Raw genomic sequence first — 13,296 nt, 5'->3', positions numbered from 1 at the left:
TAACTGTTGTGTGTCTTCTGCCCTCTCCGAGGAATCCTGGGATCCTTAGCTATCTCCCTTACAGAACCAAACTTTAGTTTAAGTCACTGAAATATATTTAGATTTATTCCCACAAAGAGATGAAAAATACTATCACAGACCTTGATAACAGGGTATTTTGTTATTGGGAACCGTTTTTCCCATTGAAGCCAAGCAGCTAGTGGGAATTTATTAATGGAATTACATTTTCTTTTCAGCCACGATAACTGTGGTGTGTGCCTAAGAGACTTTTGTAACAAATGATTTGGACTATCCAGGATTAAATTTATAATTGTTTTATTACTTCTTAACCCATTCTGCCTACATCTGTTTTTTTTGGGCCTAGCTCAAAGTGAACTGGCCGCTGACTAAAAAGCCATGTGTGTGTCTGCTGAAAGCTGACATTCCCTTGATGGGTGGAAAATGCAGTTGTGACAAAACATCAGTCTTCCAAAGAATCAAAGTCAGGGTTTGCATGTCTCACACAAAAGCACTTCTGCATTTTGAATTCTATAATGATAAGGTAATGATGAGCCAAACGGGAGAGATATCTAGCCATCTGCAGTAGCTGGTGAGCAAGAAAGGTAGTTAGATATGAGTGGTCGCTGTTAGGACACAAGTTGAAGGGAGGGAAGGACAAGCATGGCATCAGCCCTGTGCTGTCTATTTGGCTGATGCATTTGTACCACAAGCCCAACTCTGGCTGGAGATAAAGCACCAAAATGTACCTCCTGAAGCAGGATGGAAAGAAGAAAGGAGGAGATTATAGCAGCAAGTCAGTGTTGCTTTCTTAGAGCACTAGTCCAAGGAACATACATATGTAGGGATGAACCGTTAGAAGTACGGTGGACCTAACCTTTTGAGGATTCCTAAACAGCTTTGTTTCTATCCAGAGTCTATACTGATCTACTAGCCTTATCAGGGTCCCTTGTGGATGGTAATATGAAATATGATAAATAGATTAAATGTTGAACAGGTTTGTCTCATATCATCATCTCCACATATGTATTTCCAACATTTATCATAGTGTAACTTAATTCAGGAGTCATAAAAGAAGGGAAGAAAAGCCTCAATACAGGTGATACAGAAGCAAGACAAACACTTATTACAGGTGGAACACAAATCCCCAAATGTCCACCCAAAATGCCAGTCCTATGAGCACTACTGCCTAAATATCTCTTCATCTCTTTAAGCCCTGTAAAAATTAGAAACTCCCAATATAGTATACTGTTCATGAACCTTCTTAAGCAGTAGATATATATTAATATTTTGTAGCTAAGACTAAAGAAGTCTTGAACTTCCGGAGCAGAACAGTTTTTTAGTACAAGGCTTGACAGTTCTATAACAGAATCAAGGTAAGAGACATCACTGCAAAACAGATAGATTCAAGTGGCTAGCTGTGTTGGTCTGAAGTAGCACAACAAAATCAGAGTCCAGTAGCCCCTTTAAGACCAACAAAGATTTATTCAGGGTGTGAGCTTTCGAGTGCCAGCACTCTTCTTAGTAGTTCTTAATCTGAGGAAGAGTGCTGGCACTCGAAAGCTCACAACTTGAATAAATCTTTGTTGGTCTTAAAGGGGCTACTGGACGCTGATTTTGTTGTGCAAAACAGGTAATTTATCATGGCAGAATATTGCCTATAAGGGCTGACTAGAATAATGTGAAGTGCATCATTATAACTGTTAAACCCAGTCTGAGGAAGGAGCTGGGCACTTATTTTACGATTGTGGCATGGTAGTGTGAACGCATGTCTAAGCAGAAATTGTTATGCAATTTAACAATATTTGTTGAGGCAAAAGAGAATGTTTAGCACTCTTTAGAATAAGCTTTCAATTATCACTGAGCATTTCCCTCCCCCCTTTTGTCATCATTTCCCAGCATTATTGTTGTAGGTTTTCATTCCCACTCCAAAACAGCTACATGAAAACATGGCCGGATGTTAAAGTCACAGAACGATGACTCAGCAGACAAATGCCAGATCCTTCAGTTCAGCCAACATAACAATGACAAAATGCAGACGTTGCTAATTAGGTAGAAAACACACTGAAATTGGAGCCTGCCAAAGTGCCAAGTTCAAGTGAACAAATCAGATTGCACTGTTTCCTCTGCTCTAGAGCAGTTACTATCCAAAAGTCCTGGCTTACATGTCTTCTAGTGCTTCCCATATTGGTAACCTAATTAAGAAAAAATAATTTTTCATTTGCAGTCTGGAATTGTCTGCATTCCTTTCAGGATGTATGATGCCTTAACAACCTGCTTTCATCTAAACTACCAGAATTTTGCATATATTTCTTTGGCAACAGTGGCTAATTTATGTGTGATCCAAAGATACTATATTACTGGCATAATGCTTCTTCCTGCAGTAGAAAGGTACTTCCATTAATGTAGGAAGGGAGAGGTTTTATTGACACCCCCATCCCACACTACTGATTGTACTTGGCTCTAATCCTACCTATTAAACATTAACCATGAGTCAGAGAAATACCTATGTGTTCCCCAAATTAGACCTGCCTCCTGAATTATTATTGGGGCCTCTTGTGGCGCACGGGGCCTCTTGTGGCACAAAGTGGTAAGGCAGCAGACATGCAGTCTGAAGCTCTGCCCATGAGGCTGGGAGTTGACTCGAGGTTGACTCAGCCTTCCATCCTTCCGAGGTCGGTAAAATGAGAACTCAGCTTGCTGGGGGGTAAACGGTAATGTCTGGGGAAGAGAATGGCAAACCACCCCGTATTGAGTCTGCCATGAAAACGCTAGAGGGCGTCACCCCAAGGGTCAGACATGACCCGGTGCTTGCACAGGAGATACCTTTACTTTTACCTTACCTTAATTATTATGGGAGAATTAGCAATTCTAGGAGACAGATAGCAAGGCAAGAGGAGGTAACAAACAAGATACTCCACCTATGTATACGAGGAGAGTATTTGTTCCAAAATCTTAGGCATAGGCAGATCTTAAAAATTAAAAAGGGCATTGATTGAAAACAAAAAAATAGGATTCCTAACATACACACAATTAAGCTAAACACATACAAGTCTTAATAAATAAAGGAGGAAGATGGGGGAATTCAGAGTAGGGTTGAATTATATTTACCTGTTGCAGAAGCGGAAGGGGCATGGCGGTCCAAAAGAGCAGCAGCTTTTTCTGCGGGCTGGAATGGAACCAGAACATGAGAAAGAAGATGGTGGGTTTCTGGTCTATTTTTACAGACCATTTTGCATCTGGAGATCATGGGGCAGGGCATGAAAGCCCTGAGATAATGTTTGACAGGATTAAGTGTTCAGAGAGCCAATGGCACATTAAGAAGCAAGCTGGGCTTTGACAATAAAATTATGATTGGCTTATTGGGGAAACCTGAGTCGTTGTAAGATTTCAGGTAGTCTTGAGGTGTTGGCCCAATTAGCATAATGGCCACGAGGAGCTGGCCGTCCCTTTTGTCAATAGAGCTTGATGTTCCAATGATAACAGGACAGAAAAAGGCTTCTAGAAATATTGCTTACTTGGGAAGGAACATAAAGTTGAAACAATACAAGTTTGCAGCGTCAGTGAGATCCTTTGTCTTAAGTGGGGAGGAGAGGAGATAGTCTTTACCTTTTGTTGTTCACATTAGTTGTATAACTCTGGTGGCACCCAGGAAATTCTCTTGAGAGAGACCGGATTTCACATGGAGCTATATTGTCTGTTTCTGATACTCAAAGCATTCTGCGTAAGTACTTGTGGCTTATAGTGAACCAGAAACAAAATGGAGAATTGCAGCCACATTCCTCCTTTGCACAGTGTTAGACATATCTGGGGTGTATCATATGTTTCAACCCCACTTGTATGTTACCTCCTCTCCTCCAGGATTTTCAACACTATTAGCAAACAAGTGTTCAAGTTCAGCTATTGCAAACAACCAGGAAACACAAAGGATGCTAGGCAAGGAGAACAGGAGCTAACGTGAGGCTCAGCTTGTAACCCCAACCCATGGTTTGGTGTTTCGAACCATTTTAGTTAGGCAGCTCTTGGTGTAGCTAGAATTAAAGTTATATCTCAGATCGTTTGTGCCTAATATACCTTGGACGTACCTTAAGTAAAGATTATCTAGGAAGCCAATGCTGCCTAATCACATAGGTTTATGTTCTTAATTGTGAAATCAAACCATTTAAAGGCATATAAATTAGATTGTGAAATAGTTGCTGTTTAGTAAGGAATGCTGAGGCTCTTTTTAATAAGATCTTGGTTCAGTATATCAGAGGGGTTTTATACACCTCTTTTCTTCCTCTGTGCAATGTTCAAGGAGTGTTAAGTACCTGAAAACTACCATAGAGGAATATGAAATCAGGTGCCTTTCAAAGACTTTATACCTTAACCCTCCTGTTCAGTAGATTAGTATCTCTAACCTTGCATGTAGAACAATGAAAGTTATGTCTTTCAGAGCCGCTTATCCTGTACGATCAGTTTACAGAGACCACGAACAATTCAGACCTGAAAATGTTACAAGGTGAGATAGATTTATTGAAGCCTAGCCTGTGCATTCTTGCTTTCAACTACTAGCTATAGCCTAGGGAAGAATGCTAACTGTAGAAATAGCTGCTTCACATAAGCACTAGGTGGGGGAGAATCTGTGCACAAAACTTAATTACATGGTTTCTTTTAACTAGCGTTGCCATGGCTGACACTAGGTCCGAGCCTGAACCTCAAGACAGTGCAACCGCATGGATGTTGAAGTCCCCCAATACAATAAGCTTGGGAAACTGCAATGCACAGGCAGCCACCACCTCCAGGAGGCTTGACAGGATATCTGGAGGCACACTGGGTGGGCAGTACACCAACCAGATGGCCAAGACCTCGACCAAGTCCCACCCAATACCTACACACTCCACTCCAGTGATCACTGGCGCCAGGAGAGCCCTGTAGGAGAAAGCCTCTCATACAAGGATCACCATCCCTCCCTCCCTACCACAGACCCTACACTGGTGTAGAACCAAAACCCCAGGCGAGGCTAGTTCTTTCAATGCAACTGTCTTGCCATCCCATGCCCAAGTCTCAGCTATGCATAGTGAGAGGATGTTTTTTATGCCACCTAATCTCCTGAGTACATTAAAATGGCAGTCATTTCCAAGGCCCATCTGCTTTAATTTTCATTCCTCTTCTAGATCTATATGACATATCATTTGAAAGTCACTGCAGCTGCCGAAGATCCAGATTTCTTAATTAAGACTTGCTCATTCAACAAACACAGGGACATGTGAGTACTATGAACTGGGATGTAATAGGGATGGAAAGATTCTGAAGGGATCTGATGACTTTTTAATGTAGTATCAGTTGAATTCCAACTGAAGGCTCTAGAGGCATCTGTGAAGTGAGGAACTGTCCATCATCCAGAGGGTGGCCCAGGACAGTTAACCCTAGCAGTATGTTTCACCAAGCTCCAAGAAATTAATATTCTCTAGGCCAGGTATGTTCATGTACCACAATGGGATAGCAGGATATCTGAGTAAGAACTCCAAGTAATTAGTACATGGCTTAACTTAAATTTCCAGGGAACCACCTTCTTGACCCCATGTATGACAGAACCCAGAAAAAGGGAGAGAAAATGAATGAATGAATGAATGAATGAATGAATACAAGGTTCATTTGTTTCTATGCAGATCCCCGCCATAAAGGGATAATGACAGGCAGAGTATGAACTGACAAGCCAAGAAAGGGTGGGGCAAGAATAAAAGGAGGGGGAAAGGCTGGTGCTATGGGGGTGGGGGTCAGTCTGAAAGGAGATTCAGACAAGAGAGTCTAGTAAGAGACACTCAAGCAGGACAACTTGAGGGGGAAACCTGAATTCAGAGGAGGACAGCCAGGTTCTAGATACGGCTCTAGAGAACAAATAAGGGGGAGGCCAGAAAGGAGTTCTGGGGGAAGAAGTCCAAACTCTGGTGCCCAGTGGGGAAAGAAACTTTCCCAGCCCAAGTTCTGAGAGAGCCGAGGGACTGAATTCAGGGAAGCCCTGAAAGGAAATGTGGAATTGAAGAACTGGGGGAATTTGAGCTAAAAAATCAGAGGTGTGTTAGTGAGAGGACCACTGTCTAGCGTTGAGGGAAACTGTTTTCATTTGAGGGGATTGTTTCAAGACTGTGAAGCTTTCCAGAGGAAAAAAATACAACTCTCTCTCTCTGTAACAAAGTCTGCTTCACAATAATCAATTGAAACTTTGTTTATTTAAGAAAATCAACCTAGTTAATAAGGTTCACTTTCTTATTATCTAAAAAAGATACAGTTGTGTTTCTTAGTTCCCTGCCTCTTCCATCATACTTGGGTCAAAAAATAGAGGACGTTGTAATACCATGTCTGCGGGATAATGGAGAATTTTATTCATCTTACTATTTCCTTTTTACAAAACTTATACTACACCTTTTAACTCTGGTATGAGTCACCAAACAAGTGATACTAAGTAATCTGAAATGTCCTGAAGGCAAATGAGAAACCTTTATGAAATGTTTAAATGACTGACCCCTTGACTTTTAAACATTTTGTGCCGACAGCTTCTATGGAAACACACATCACTTAATGCAGAATGTGTCTTTGCTGTTTGATTAAAGGGTTTCTTGAAATGTTTGTGTTGTTTACCTTGTAGCTCTCACCAACCACTCAAAACAAGAAATGGAGTCTGTCTTGTGTAGGACCTTGATGTTGAACCTCAATCCTTGATGTTGAACCAGTTCACTAAAAAGACCCAGTAGGAATACAGGTGGTAACAGAAGGCAACAAACTAGCTAAATAAAAGGGTAATATATACTCCGACTTTACAAAAAGCAGATTAAGAGCTTCAAGGGGTTTCCTGCCACTGAGAAGCTGACTGATTCCACCCAACAAGAACACAATGTACTCTAAAAGCACTCCTAGAAATGAAGAATCGCCCTGTGACTATTTCAGAGCATTTGTAGAAATGGGGTTTTATTTCGTAGCCGATAAGCAGTTGGCAAGCTGCAAGGCAGCAGTGCATCATACACTGACAACCTTTGTTCAGAGGGGAGAGAAAAACTGCTGTGTTCAGCAGAAATATATCTTCTAAACATCCACACTGGTCTTTAGGCATCATCTGTGCATTTACAAGCACCTGTTTACATTTACTCTTTCACTGTGGTTCTGCTTAAAATGTTTCTTAAGATGATGAACACCTTTACTGTGTGAACTAGTAATTTGGGCATATGAAGCTGTTGTGAAAGGTAAAGTTGATTGCCCTAAATCTGACCAAATCTCCCTCCATACCACATTATTTATTTTATTTATTTATACCAAGATGCCACTGCAAGGTATGAACTCAACTGCAGCTACAAGGAGTAGCAAAATGGAAGGGGAGATTCTGACTCTTGCCTTGAATATTATTGTTTCTTCTTAGGTTTAGTACCTGAGAAGCAGTTTCCCCAAGAGAATGTATTTATTACAGCAGCTGGAAATCTGGTGCCTGTCCTAAACCATCTCTCTTAGATGCTGTTCTGTTCCATTGCTTTATATGTATAACAAACAAAACCAACTGAGGGTTTTTCTTATAGCCTAATTAGCCCAACCTCAGCTCCTAGGCTTACCAGGTCTCCTACTGTGTGGGAAGTGTAGGGATTTGTTGTGCATGGTTTCTTTTAACTGGTGACGATGTCAGTCATCCCATGGTCAGACCACTATGCCCTGCAGGCTTGGCTCAAGTTGTCACCCTCCCTATTTGAGTTAAAGGGATATTTTAGCCCGCCCGTGGAGACTTATGGACTCGACTGGATTCCAGAATGCTCTGCGAGACCAGATGCCTCCAGGTGACTTGTTGATGGCCTTGGTGAAGGACTGGCCTTTTAGTGGCCATAGATGAGATTGCCCCTTGACGTCCTCACTGCCCTTGACTCAAACAGGCTCCTTGGTTTACCAGGGAGCTTTGGGAGAGGGAAAGGGAAGTGAGACAACTAGACGAGTATGGCGGAAAACTCATGCTGAAGTGGCAAGAACATCTTATTGCATGCGTATGAGGGTGTATGAGATGGCAGTGAAAGTGACACAACGGGATTTTTTTTTTGCTGCAGAAATTGTGTCCACAAGCTCTCACCCAGCACAATTGTTCAGGGTAGTTTGGACACTTACTGCCCTCAAAAAGGGGTGCCAAAATATTAGTAAATTGGATCTTAGCTGCGAGGCGTTATTGAGCTTTTTTGCAGATAAAGTCTTGTCGCTCCGCCACGACCTTCCTGCCACAATTGATACAGATAAGGAACTGGGGGCCTGTTGGCTGCCTTTGGAGGTTATGTTTTATGGCTTCAGGTGGTACTCTATAACTGAAATAGACAAGTTGTTGGGGTGGTGAGGACTACCACCTGCCACCATGGACCCCTGCCCATCTTGGCTGCTCAAAGGGGGTGGCTAGCAGATTGGAGGCCAGCTTCAGGATATTATTAACCTCTCCTTGTCTACTGGGGAGTTCCCAGAATGGCTGAAGGAGGCAGTGGTTCGCCCTCTCCTTAAACCATCGCTGATTCCATGGGATCTGGCCAGCTACTGCCCAGTCTCGCATTCGGCATTTTTGTGTAAGGTGGTTTAAAGGGCTGCCGTGGACCAACTCCTGGTATACTTGGAGGAAACTTCAGCACTCGACCCATACCACTTGGGCTTCCATCACGGGCATGGTGTGGAGATAGTGCTGGTCACCCTGTTGGATGATCTCTGTCACCAGCTGGATTGGTTCCACCATTCTCATACTGTTGGATCTGTCGGCCGCTTTTGACATGGTCAATCATGAGCTATTGGTGCACCGACTCACCAGGGCAGGGATTCGGGGTACAGCCCTTCAGTGGCTGTACTCCTTTCTCCAAAACTGGACACAGAGGGTGGCAGTGGGGGATGAGTTGTTTTGCCCTCATCAACTCCCTTGTGGGGTCCTGCTGGGGACGGTTCTCTCCCCCCACTTTGTTCAACATCTTTATGTGCCCTCTGGCACAGCTGGTATGGAGTTTTGGGCTGCGTTGTCATCAATATGCAGATGACACCCAGCTCTATCTCCTCATGGCTGGTCAGCCGGGATCTCCCCCCCCCCCCATTCATTCACCAGATTTGGAAGCTGTAGCTGGATGGTTAGAGCTGAGTCACCTGAAATCAAACTCAATACTTCAGATTAGAGTCTGCCACCATGCTGGCTCTCCGTATCAAGACACAGTTATTATTTCATGGGGAAATGCTCAGTCTCCACCACTAAGAGCTAGACAGAGTGAGAAGACTCCAAGAATTTGTTTTTTTTTTCATATGTTTTTGTTCTGAGCCAAGATGTGCTTTTGAGAACCCAAGCCTTCTGGGAGCAGCTGGCAGCACTAGCTGTTCTGTGAAGATAACAGAGCCAGTGTTATTTGAGCAAGCCAGGAAAAGGCTAGTTGCTCCAAAAATGCCTCTTAGGGCTAGCTGTTCAAGGTTTGTTAGCAGTTGCATCCAGTCACAATAGTTTCTATGTCAACTGTTTTGCATCTTCTTTAATCTAGAAATAAAGACATGGAAAAGAAGACTAGAGTATGTGTCAGATCCTAACTAAGGCAATAGAATAGCAGCTGTTCATAGCTACCTTTTTACTCAGCTACCTTTTTACTCAGAAGGGCCCAATCTTGAACCAGCTACCTGCCCCACAGGATCAATGCCACTGGAGATCAAGCTATGTCTTGTTTACATATGAACGCCACGTTACCTGTACTTTGCTTCCACATTAATGGAGCACCATTTCAAATATCACCAGGTCACTGAAGGCTCTAGCAGAAGCACGACAACAGTGTTGTGGGCCAAAACTGAGATCATCTGCATGGATCACACAAAATAGAACTGTCCAAAATAGAACTCTACAGACCACTACCACTATTTGGGTTCCTGGCTCTGCATAGCCACAGGCTGTTAAGAGGAAGACAACAATCCCAACAAGGATTTCTTAAGAGATGTAATATAAAATTCCTTTAATGACTTCCAAGACAATATGCAGGAGACTAGGCTGCAAATTATTTGGATAACTGAAGCACTGAGTTAAGCAGCTTAATTTCTATTGAGTGTGGCTTCTCTGACAAGAATTTTGTAACTCTTTTACAAGTAGTTAAGGGGAAAGGATGTTCACTTTCCCAGGCTGGATTCCTGAAGCTTTAATAGTTTTATGACAGCTACTCAAGAAATGAAACCTTCCCCACCTTCATGGTTGAAATAAAATGGCACATATTGTATTTCTGTCTGTCATGCACGTTAATGGCAGAATAAAAGAGAGCGCTCTGTCAGAAGCTCATTATTCATAATTAGGGTTGCCAACCTCCACAAGGGAAAAAAGTCCCGTTCCTTTAAAAGAGGCTTAATGTGTGGAAATGGGCAGTTGAAGATTTTCAGAGCAGGGAGGTAAAGAATATCAGGTGGTAAATAAAAGCCCATTTAGTGTCTGTTAATAGGACAGGATGTTTTTCTCAAGGCCTAGTGGTAACTGCAACTCCATTCATAGCCTAATTTTTGTACCTGATTTTCAGTGCGCTTTCATTGGGGTCAGTCAGATTTCTGGCCAGGACAGCCCCCCCCTCAAGCCTTCGATCTTATTCTCACTTCCTCAGCATATTTATGAGCATGATTACTCAAAAGTAACTCTCGTTCAGTGGGGCTTACTCCCAAGTAGCTGCTTTCACAGGTTCTGGGTCACATGATGAAATGACTTCTGACTCAAAAAACCTTAGGCTGCAATATGTTTGGAGAATTTAGGGCAGGTTTCTCTTTGGCAGGGGCCCCTATTTCAGTGCCACTGGTGTCCTGTTTAATTTTGTCAGACCTAGAACTCTGATGACCCAAGAGAGGCTAAAGGCCAGGAAGCAAAGAAAAGAGACTTTGAAATCCTTTCCCTCTTTCTCCCTCAGCTCCCTTGCAGGTACTTACAGACTCTTGCTGTCTTCACTTAGCCAGGTGAAGAGCCCTGATTTGGCAGAACAATTTTCACCAGAAGGAAAACTCTGAACTGAATCGTCTTTCTCCCATTGCCTCTTCAACCCCATGCATGTCACAGAAGTAAGCACCTTTGTTTTCTGTGGGGATCTGGGATTCTCATTTCACTATAAGGTTCATTCTGGTATTGTTGTTTCACTGAAATGTACATGTTTATAAATTGCCTCTGGCTAGGCATTGAGGTTCTGATCAGAAAAGTAAGCTTTTTTTGAGTCTATTCAGCAGCTTTCATTCCCTCACCTCAAATGTCCTTCCTCCCTCTTTGGAAGGAGGCTTGGATAAAAATCTAATTATATAAGTTATATATATGCCTAAGGGAGCAAAACCTTTGGCTGCCTGTTTACTATCCTCCTGTAATTTTTCATAGTGAAGGCAGTAAAAAGCAACGAGAAGGTAAATTGCCTTAGAGACAGTTGACCTGTGTTGCTGAGGTAGGGGCCTAACTTACCTCAGAATTTACCTTATGAAAGACATTTCTCCCATTTCTCCCCCACCACTTCAGTCCTGCAGCAGCTTGGGTTTATTTTCTAAGCAAGTACATTTTCTAAACAAGTTTCAAACTTTGTAAGTTGCCTTGGTTGCTACCATTGGCAGAACAGTGTGGTCTAAATTCTCCAAATTATGTAAATGAAAGTAAATACACTGAAGGGTGGTGGTGGTTAGTGAGCCATAAATCAACAAGCATCATGCTAGCAACACTGAGGGGCATTTCCCACGGCTTAAAAATAGCACAATGGTTGCCGATTGAAAACGCTACTAATTTGCCATAACGCACGACGTCGTCAACAATCTGCAACAATCCTGAAACCGACCCGCCAAAAGCGCTTCATTGTGGCGCTTTCAGGGGAATCCAGAAAAGTGGATTCACCCTCCGGATAGCGATACACTCCTGCAACCAATCTGCAACACTAGCGCTAAAGACCTGTGCGTTACCATTGTAGCTGGTTCTTCAAAGTCCCTCCCCCTAGATCTCTCCTCCAAACTTCCGGCGAAGCGATCGCCATTTTTTTTTCTCGGAGCGAGCGGGGATAAACGCACCGGCGAGCCTCTTTCTGTTTAGAGGCTTCCCTGGCTTCAGTCCTTCACCTTTAGTCACTAAGCACAAACCACTTAAAAGCCCGTTTGCTGAAATAAAGTCCCTTTATTTTTTACACATAAATTCAGCCGAAAATCGAGCCCGTGAGAAGGGGGGGGGGGAATTTTTTTTTATCACTCGAGGCAGCGTGCAAACGATCATACAATCAAACGATAGCTCACATTAGGCAGCTGGATGGGTCTCTCCGTAGCAACGAATCTACACAGATTCGTTGCTATGGGTCTGTTTTTTTTTTAAAAAACCTTCCTTAAAGGGAAAGCGGCTGTTTGGGAGCATGCTAACGGCTGCCCATTGGCTGCTTGACGGCCAGGGGCGGGACGAGCTTGGCAATAGCGCTTCCTTTCTAGCGATTTCTGCCGAGACCGGAAGCCTGTGGGAAACGCTAAAAAACGCAACTGATTCCACTACAAAGCCAGGTGTGCAAAACGACGAATTCCACTATTTTAAATGGCGATTTTTCATTCCGCAAACAATTTGCAACAAAGATCCCCGTGCGAAATGGCCCTGACAATTCACTGTTTAGGTAGGTTCTTGAGGTGATTATACATCTGCAGTATCTCATAGGTGAAACAAAATCTGGGCATCTGGGCATTAGAAATAAGATGGCTAACAGAAGAAAAAAGTCTCTTCATGTCCCTTTACTAAAGATTTAATGGGTGGAAATGGGTAGCTGAATTTTTCATGGTATGGAGGTAAGTAGCATTCCTGGGTAAAGCTGATGAAGGATATTGTTCCTCTTCTAAACTACAACTGTCTGAAACTGGCTTTAGTACAGATACATATTTGTCAAGCAATGGATATTTTATTTTAGAATAATAAGCATGGAAGCTGAAATAACTGTTTTTCCCCTGTGCCTCTATAAAATTCTGAGTTTTTATTCTATATGTATATGTATCTATATATTAATATTTACTTTTAAGTATTAAAAAGTAAAAGTGAACATATTCTAAAATAATGCTGAATCACCATCAATTTGGAGTGATAAACTAAAACCTGTTAGCTAGAGTGCAAGAAGGCATTCCCACTGCATTTATCTCCACATTACTTCTGAAATCCCCAGCAGGCTTGTGAGCAGAAGAAACGGAGTTAAAGAAATAATATTACATTAATATTTTAGGGCATAGAAGAGTGTCCTCTAGTGGTTATTAGTTTTTCAACATTTGATTTCGTATATTCTGAGAGCTTTGAACCAGCGATTTGCTTACACATATATCACTTTTGATTGTGGCTTC

The sequence above is a fragment of the Paroedura picta genome, chromosome 11 (genome assembly GCF_049243985.1).
Source record: "Paroedura picta isolate Pp20150507F chromosome 11, Ppicta_v3.0, whole genome shotgun sequence".
In the NCBI taxonomy this organism is placed as follows: domain Eukaryota; kingdom Metazoa; phylum Chordata; class Lepidosauria; order Squamata; family Gekkonidae; genus Paroedura; species Paroedura picta.
Note: the sequence above shows the minus strand (reverse complement) of the source record.